Consider the following 10,400-nt stretch of genomic DNA (forward strand, 5'->3'; position numbering starts at 1 on the left):
CGGCAGCATTGGTAGCACGCACTCCCCTTCTGCGAACGGGAGGGGCTTCACTAGTCTCATGGGCGGCGCTAGAGGCATTGCCGACTGTGCGTGCAGATCTTTTGAGGGACTTCTTCAACAAAGTTCTAACAATTGAGAAAAAGCGTGTTAGAACTTACCCTAATAGGCTCTAAGGAAAGACTTAGTCTAAGCAAACATAACTCGGACCAATTAGTTATGATTTCTTCTGAAGAATTATGTAAGCCTTCTTTATAATTAGGGTGTGTTTCTATACTTAGAAAATCAGCCATCTTTATTATTTCAAAGTCTATTTCAAATCATCCTATACGACTTAATTCTCAAGCTCAAAACTCGTCGTTGTACGAAAGTTAACCATATTGAGGGAGGGCTGGGATCAGTAAAATCGTTCCCACTACTATGGCCCCCTAAACTCTCAATATAGAACCTGGTTCATTGATTTGTATCCACCCTCACCGAACTTAGTCATTATTTATTAAATTTATTATTTATTATGATTGTAAAAAAAAATCAAAGTCATACATGTCATTCAAAAATAACAATAATATTCATTTGGAAAAATGTTTTCACTAAGTACAATCATAAATGCAAAATAAATAAATAAATAAACTAACATAACTAGGGTGAATCTAAAAATCAAGATCTTCTACATCTGGCCCTTCATCTAACATATCATCATATATCTCCTCATAATCATCATTATCTTGAGCCTCAAAATTTCCTCGAGGAAGATTCATAAAGATTCTATGTTTTTGCTTACTTGTGAATTGAAATTCCAACTTAGAGGTGAACCTAAGTATGAGAAAATAATATCTCATAGCTACTGGTAAATCATCTTCATCATCTATAGTCTCCCATATTTCTTCTAAGGTTGAAATTAGAGAAGGAAAATCTTTAAAAAGCCTAATTACTAAGACATATTGCTCTGTCGCTCTCATCATAATTTGCTTAGTAGTCTGAAGATGAACTATCTCCTTGTTGAATAAGATTAATCTCTGAGTGATTCTTTCTAACATTCCTATTGTATTCCTTGGCTCTTTAATCATTTTCAATGCCTTAATAGCTCGGGTATCCTCATAGGTCAAGGCTCCATCCATTCTTGACTGAAAACATAATGGCTTAAAACGTTAGCTATAAACATAAACATAATAACTATAAAATAAACACTTACATTCGGAGCTTTTGCGTGTGTATCAAGGAGAACTTCATGCCCCAACTATTTCTAAGACCTTGGACAATTAAAACTACTAGACATAGCTACTATTTTGGGAAACATACATAATAAATAACATAACTTTATTTAAAACTCCAAAATAAATATTGTGCAAAATACAAAGTAAAATATGAAATATAAAATGTTGTATGGGTACCCATTGTTTAATACATAAAAACACAAACTTTAATTGTTTAAATACTAATTGCAGAAATACATCAAAACATCATTCAAAAGACTTAAAAATAACTTCATCCTCGATCGTCACGCAGTCCATTCAATCCATTCATCCTCAACACACAAGCCAAGCTGGCATGAATCTTTCCACCTTCCATAATCATTTCCCTGAATCATGCTAAAAATAAAGGAATGAGCCTAATGCCTAGCAAGGAAAATCTACTAACAACATATATCACAAATCATAAACATAAGACTATATCATAAACATATACTATAAAACATATGACTATAAAAACTTATAACATATAGGACTACAATATTAATGGTCACTAACTCATTAACATGGCATGTGATAAACCATCTAGGTCCTCTGTCTACTAATCGAGGTAGGTTAGATCACATGGCAATATATGATAACCCATCTAGGTCCTCTGTCTACTAATCGAGGTAGGGTAAATCATAACTCTAAACCATGAAAATGATAAAAATTCTTGGGGCTTGCTATCTAAGCAAGTTATGCCCAAGCGACTATAAAACATATTCTTGGGGCTTGTTATCTAAACAAGTCATATGCCCAAGGACTATAAAGCATATTTATACATATACAACATATCATGCCATAAACATATAAGCACATATAATCTATCCTATTTTGCTTAACACAAACCAGGATATTGGAGAACAAGAACGGGATTTGGAACACTCCTAAAACCAACAGTAAGAATGGTGAGTTTCTAAAGAAAAGCGATGAAAAGAAAACTAAACCATCCAAGTGGAAACTTACCGAAAAGAACCTTAAGTTTCAAGAAACTTAAACACCTAACCAAGAATCATAAACAAGATTTAGGATCTGAAAGAAAATAAAAGAAAACTTAAGAACCATGAAGAATTGAACTTAAAGATAAGAATACCTTGAATGATCTTATGACTTGATCTATACCTCGATACCAAAATAACTCTATAAAGCTTTTAACCGAGAACCCAAGTGTTTCTAACTATAGTAACCTTATCAACTTGGAGGCTCTGAAGACTGCATGAAGAATGAAGAAAATGGTTGAGTACTAGGTCCTATTTATAGAGTTCAAGGAGTGAAACTAACCCCTTTTAATTTGAATAAATAAATGAATATAAAATGAAAAATATTTGAATTTTCCTTCAACAGATGCCCAGAACTCGATCAAAATCGTTCAAAGGCAGGTCTAAGTGGTTAAGGCTATTTTTAAATTTAAAAATTCTCAAGATTCAAAAATACATTCCCAGATCGCCTACCTTGGGCGATATGTCGCCTAGACCATTTTCTCGAGCCCCGTTCGTTTGTTGGTGGAAAGTCGACGTGTTTTCCGTATATCCCGTAGGCGATATATCGGACCCTATAGCTGCGATATATCGGCATACGTTGATATATGAAACACGTATTTGCACCTTTTCAGCATATTTTGAATTGATAAAACAACTTTGACTAAGTCTAAACGTGATCCTAACAGTTTCTGGAAGGTTCTAGAGCTTCTAGATCTTTCTTTTATTTAAACTATACATCAAAAATACTTAAATCCTTAATAAACATAATTATGACAAATGTCATACTCTTATTAATTCTATCTAAGCCTTAGGTTATAAATAATAATATTTCTAGAACGAACAATATGAATCAAACCTTATGTTATAATTAATATTTCTAAATTATAGGTTAAACTTATAAAGTCCATAACTGTTGCTATGAGTTTCCAACTAAGTCCCAGTTTGAACTAAAATCCACGGAAACTATCATACTACAAACTACTACTACTATCTAGCTAAGTTAAAATTCTGGGACACTACAGAAGCTCTCCAACTCATGGCTAGTCCCTCTTTTCCTTTCCTTAACCTGCACCATTTAGCACCCGTGAGTCGAGGCTCAGCAAGAAAACATAATCACGCTTATAAGCAGTATATTATCATATCACAGATTCATAATTAGCATGCCTAGCTGTAATAACCCTTCTCATGCATGCAATCAACCTAGATAAATGATTATAGAATCACACTAGGGCCTATTGCCTAATCTCTCATATAACCAGTCTTAGTGCTGGCCAAGCAGGTTTGATGCTTAACATTCTAGATGACCATAGGGGCGTTCAAGCGTATATCTTGCTTCCGGGTTGGCTTAACCATATCAGCCAGTGGTTACCACGCTATTGCCACCCTCGAATCCTAAGCGAGCCTTTAAACCCTCGACTTATAACCCAAGTCCCTTAACCTTTGACTGATAAGTCGAGTCTTTTAACGTTCGACTGATAGGTCGAGTCCTTAACCTTCGACTGATAAGTCGAGTCTATAGCCTCTGAATGATAAGTGGAGTCCTTAACCTTCGACTGATAATTCGAGTCTTTTAACCTTCGATTGATAAGTCGAGTCCTTTAACCTTCGAATGATAAGTCGAGTCTTTTAACCTTCAACTGATAGGTCAAGTCTTTTAACTTTCGACTGATAAGTTGAGTCCTTGACTATTAAGCCAGGTTCTTCATCAGATAACGCAAATATATCTTCAATTTCTAAGCTGAGCTTCCCAATCAGATATACAAACAAACAGTTATTACATAGCATAGGTAAACACAGCGCATTTAATATGTTTTATAAATCATTATCAACATAATATTAATCCTGTACCATAACCTGGCCAAGCCCTAAATGCGGACCGAGTGCAGTTTTCTTACCTCAGGTTCGAGTGCAACGTATAATAAGAATGACCCTCGAGCACGATCCTAATCCGTGCCCTAGCGGTAACCTAGTCACAACCATAATATAGAACCCTGTCAATAACGAGCGAATAAAATCATCTGGACCGAGTCCTAGCCTCCGGGACGTCGAATTCTAGTAACCCGAGTAGTGGAATCGATCCCGAGCCCTTAGGTTTGAGTTCGCGTCACTCAAAACCTTTCTTGGCCATTTCTGCCTATGTGCACCACGATGCCCCCTAATGGGTTGTGGTGCGCCTCAAGTCAGAGGCCCCCAGCCCTTCAATTTCCTAGGACACATGCTGTGATGCAGACTTGCTAGGTCGCGGCGCGCCTCTACGAAACCGAATCCCCTGGGCCCTGGGTGCACGCGGGTCGCAGCGCGACCCTACGAACCCAGATTTCTAGCTTTTTTCTCAAGCCAAATCTTACCCAAAATAATCCCAAACAATTCCCAAAACCATAATTCAACCCCAGAACAATATCAACATATTGTCAGCAACAAAACCCAACCTAAAACTTGACCAAAAACTCACCAAAACTCACAATCAACCCCTTGAGCCTCATAGCTCAAGAGCACTTCAAGAACTCTAAAAAACCTTGGCAGAATTCAATTGAAATAGAGACTAGAGCTTACCTTAACTGTGTTTAATGATCTCCTAGCTACAACAAATCCATCCCTAGACTCAAGATTTAAATTCCAAGCTCCCTAGCCTTGAATTCCCTTGGTTTTTTCTCAAGAAGTCCACAACAAAATAGACAAAGAGAGAGAGAGAAATAGAGAGAACGGTTGGGAGGGAGAGAGAAAGAGCTGCTGCTGAGAGTGATCTTTTGTGTTTTTGTGAGGTTACTTAGAGTTCAAGTAACTCTAAGTATATCCTAAGCTACGTGGTACCAAAAACGTCCCCGAGGGTAAAATGGTCAAAATTCCTTGAATTCCCGTCTAATCTCACTAACACCAAATTATCCTCAAATATGTATTCCCATTGCCCATTAATTCTTGGTAATGTACTAAATACCCAAAATACCCCTTGACTCACCCTGAGTCAGGTATTTGGTCCCATTATGACTAGTGATGCACATGAGGCGGGGAATTAGCGGGGAGTGCTCCACCCGTCCCGGTCCCCATTTATATTTTTAATCACCATCCTTGCCCCATCCCCGCTTATTCGCCATCGGGGGCGGGGTGGGGAATTGCCTATTGGGGCGAGGAATCCCCACGCAGAAACCATTTATGAAAAAAAAAATTTAATAAAAATCATAAATTATATGTAAATTAAAATATTTCACAATATTTATTATTTAAAATATTAAACATTATCCTAAATAAAATTTAAAAATATTAAAAAAGTTACTACAATACTACAATAACACATAACTAAATATATAAAATACATATAAAATATTACAAAAATTTATAAAAATTTAAACGGGGCCCTGTTGGGGCGAGGAGTGCTATCCCCGCCCCCGCCCCATTTAACATTTGTGGATTGAAAATTATCTCCATCCCCGCCCCATTCCCTATTTAGACGGGGATTCCCTACCCCATTAGGGGCAGGTCCCCCAAGGCCCTTTCCCTATGGGGAAAATGTTCATCCCTAGTTATGACTCTCCCGCTAACTTTCTCCCTAGGACCGCCTCGTGCCGAGTAACCCAAATATAGCCACATAATAATGTGGTCTCACACATATATCACATATATGCACATATATTCCAAATATACCAATAACAGGCCAAATTACGAAAATTTCCCTTCTAATAAGAAATTGGTCCACATGCATATCTAGTTATATTATAATATAACTCACGTAATCATATAATGATACACATATATCACATAAACACATATTCCATAATTAAATCACATATATTCAAATAAATTTTCATAATTTGCCATCCTGGCCCCCTAATCAAAGCCCTAAGTCTTGTTAGGTAATTTGGGATGTTATAGAAATACTAAAAAAATAAAAAATAAAATCATTAACCCATTTTTCATTCAAAATATTTATGACCTAATCCCATCATATATACCCATTTAGCAATAAAGAGCATGAGAGTTTGAGAGATAAAACAAATGAAATAACTTTAGCCGACTGATTTGAGCACCAAGAGAGAGATAGAAATATGCAAAGAAGTTTTACTCCACTATGACCAAAAAGTTAGAAGATTATTTTCCTTGCTAGTTACCATGAAATGAAATCAAATTAACTAAGCTTTAAAATATAGATAAAAGATAAGAAGATCTTAACTATAACAAACAAAACAGAGGAATAACAACAACAAAAAACTATTGTACCATGACTTAGTTCATGACTGTGACTGAGGAAGAAAATCTTTGAGATGTCGTAGAGTGTGTCGTTGGAGATTGAAGGAGACCTGGGAAGGATATGGTGGAGAGAAAATGCAGGATATAAAGGGAGATGGCGAGCAAGAGAGGGTGGCAGGGAGTGAGAAGGATGGATGAGAGCGAGAGAGATAGAATGAAGACGTTAGGTGAGCCGTCAGTGAGAGAGTGATCCAAATATATGTTAGAGAGAGAGAGAGGAGGAAGGGGAAATATGATGAAACCCTAATTTGTGTTATTGGACTATTAGATTGGGCTTATCTTTGGGCTGAAATAAAATTTTGTAAAACATATAAGTTATATTTATACTTTGAATTTTTGACATATAAATTAATAATAAAATCCAAATAAAATATGTATATATTTATGGGTTTAATTCGTGCTTTTTTCGTGCCATACTTATAGGCTTTTTATATTCGTGCTTACGTGTCGTGCCTTCGTGCTAACTTTTTCATGCCTTCGGGCTTGCCATGTCGCACCATGCTTAAGCCCATATTTTTTGTATCATGTCATGCTAATTTGTAACATCGTGTCGGGTCGTGCCTAGGCCCATGTTTTTTAGTGCCGGCTCATGCTCGTGCCCTTGGGCTTGTGCCGGTTTCGTGTTATGTCAAAATGTTCGGGTCGTGTTTACAGCACTAGTAATGCCAACAAAAGTGGGTCTGCCAATGCTTCAGAAAGAGTTTGCCTCTGACACAGAAGCTAATCAAGTAAAAGTCGGTCACAATTTGGATCTAGCATAAAAGAACATAATGATCTCCCACATACGACAAGTAAACTATCAGAAGGCAGCAGAACGCCACTATCAAAAGAAAATTAATCCCAGTTCTTTTTCATTAGGCGAATGGGTATTAAAGCGCACCATGTTAGGATTTATGCCCTAATCGCATGTAAAGAAAATTTTATTGATTTAAATAAAAGTATAATTTTATTATATTTGAATGTTATAATTATTATTTCAATAATTTATATAAATATCAAGAAAATTATATATTCATTTATGGGATATGATCTTGTATTAGTACGAGAGAAATAAGATCATATACTATGAATAAAATAGTTAGTGACATGTTAAAGTAAGGAATCTTTAATGAATGGTTACTAGTATGGTTTACTAAGGATACGGGATGCAAGTAGTCTAGATTTAGATTAGTGATGTGGATAGACATCTTGGTAAATGTTTTGTATATAATAGAAATTATACATGACATGACCGATATGAATTAACTATCTTTATAAACTTACCGTTTTCCATAAAGATTTAATTCTTGTCATAATAGATGATCATTCCTACATTAGTCCAAATCATGAGTAGTCATGAACTCCTGTTTGTGCTTATTTGATCTTTTGATTCACTCGTTAAGGTTTCTTAGTATAATGAGGCTAGTGACTTTTGTTTTGGAGATTCAATATCATGAATGGCTGGGAACATGATTTACAATAATGGAATCCATACTTTCCTAAAATATCGAATATTGGTTCCCTTAGAGTTAATTCTGGAACTGAATAGTAATTGAGCTCAAATCTATAATCTGATTATAAATTATTTTTTCGCTAGTGAATTAATGGTACTTAAGCAACAAGAGGTAATTATAAGGGTAAAATGGTAATTTTGACCAGCTTTAATTAACGAACCAATAATTGGAGGATAGAACTACATTTATTGATTATATCAATGGACTACAAAGAAAACTCTGTAAATATAAATCTATAAATACTTAGAGTGCAATTCCATATTTATAGTGGAGTGATCATGGAATTAATGAATAAGATTATTAGATTAAAGAGTTTGATTAATAATATGGTTTATTGGAGCTTCGTATTATAGGTCCATGGTCCCCAGGTCACCTCTGTCTTACACTATCAATGGTAAGGATGTCATAAGAAAGATTTGTAGAGAGAAGGATTTAATTGCAAATTAATTAATTTTCTAGGGCAAGAAAATAATTATGAGATAGTTATGGGCAATTATTTATTTATTTATTTATTTAACTGTATAGTTGTTATTTTGAAAATCTATATGTTAAAATAAATATTAATCATGTTTGGATTAATATATATATATATATAGAGAGAGAGAGAGAGAGATTAATAATTATTTTAGTATAAGATTTATTTATTTAAAACTGATAATTAAGATAAAATTATTTTTAATTAATTGATATTTATTTTGGGATAAATATATTATCTTAAATATTAATTAAGTAAACAAATGAAAGAAAAAAATCAGGGAGAGCCATGTAGCGGCTTACGCCACTCACTAGATTATACAGAGAGTGACACCACCCAGAGATATTTTCTATCCCTGGAATTTGAATTTTGAATTTCAAATTAGTTTGTTTATTTAATTATATTTAATTATTCTTTTTTAAATATGATTTAAATTAAATTATTTAATAAGTTGTAACTGATCAGTTTTATTTTAAATAAAATAAAAATTAATTAAATTAGTTAGTTATGTTTATAAAACTGAAAGAAGCGATACTTTCAGAAAACAAGTTTTTCAAAAGTTGTTTTGGCTGTAACATCCCCAATTCCCTAATATGGTTTAGTGCCTGGATTAGGGGGCCGGGAGGCAATAATTGTGTTAATTATGTGTTAATACGATATGTGCATGTTATTATGTGGATTATATTATGATATAATAATGCTTGCATGTTAGAAATGTTAAATAGGTGTATGTGGGCTCGTTTCTTATAAGAATGGCATTATAGTAATTTGACCGGCTGAGGGTATAATTGTGAATTTGAGTCTTTGTGATCGAGACCACATTATTATGTGGATGTATTTGGGTTACTCGACGTGAGGCGATCCCGGTGAGCAAGTTAGCGGAAAAGTCACATCAGGGTACAATACCCGGCTCGGGGTGAGCTTAGGGGTACTTTAGTAATTTAGTACATTACCGGGGTTTATTGAGTAATGGGAGTTTAAATGACTATTATTTTGGAATAGTTGGGGATTTACAGGAACACTCGGGGAATTACGGGAAGTGGTAATTGACGGAATTGCCTTTGAAGGGCTGTAACGACCCAAAATCACTAATAAGGCTTAAGGGCCTTGATTAGTATGTCGGGAGGGCATAATTGGGGTATGTGTGAATTAAATAATTCAATGCATGATTCTGTGATAAGCATGCTTATATGAGTATAAGGATATATGAAATGCATGTTTACGAGTATTAGTATGCAGGTAGGCCTTGTTTAGCGTAAAGGGGTATATTTGTAATTTTAGCCTGTTGAGGGCATAAATGTGATTATATGTTATAATTGTGAGGACCACATTATTATGTGGATATATTTATAGCATGCGACTTGATTCGATCCTAGGGAGCCAGTTAGCAGGGAAGTCATAACGGGATCCAATACTTGGCTCGGGGCGAGTCAAGGGGTATTTTGGGTATTAGATGGTTATTTGGGTTATCGGGTTATGGAAATAAATAATTGGAGATATATATGAGGTTAGGAAGCCTAGGAGGGAATACTAGGGAAATTTACCATTTTTCCCTCGGGGAAGTTTTTGGTACCCCAAGCCTCGAGATTGACTTAATTAGTTAAGGATGGATCAAACAAAATAAAGAAAACAATAGAACTTACCCAAACCGGCCCTTTTCTCTTTTCTCTTGCTCTCTCAAGGGAAACCACAGAAACAAAAGAAAAGCTTGGCTGGAAACTCAGAGTTGAAGTTTTGGAGATTAGCCTAGTATTAGCTAAGGAATCCAACCAGGAACTGAGATAAGCCTTGAATTATGTTTTTTTTTTACCCTCGGGGATGTTTTTGGTACCCCGAGCCTTGGGATTGACTTAATTAGTTAAGGGCGGATCAAACAAAACTAAGAAAACAGTAGAATTTTCCCAAACCGACCCTTTTCTCTTTTCTCTCTCTCTCAAGGGAAACCACAGAAACAAAAGAAAAGCTTGGCTGGAAACTCAAA

This window comes from Humulus lupulus, chromosome 1 (genome assembly GCF_963169125.1).
Source record: "Humulus lupulus chromosome 1, drHumLupu1.1, whole genome shotgun sequence".
Lineage (NCBI taxonomy): Eukaryota > Viridiplantae > Streptophyta > Magnoliopsida > Rosales > Cannabaceae > Humulus > Humulus lupulus.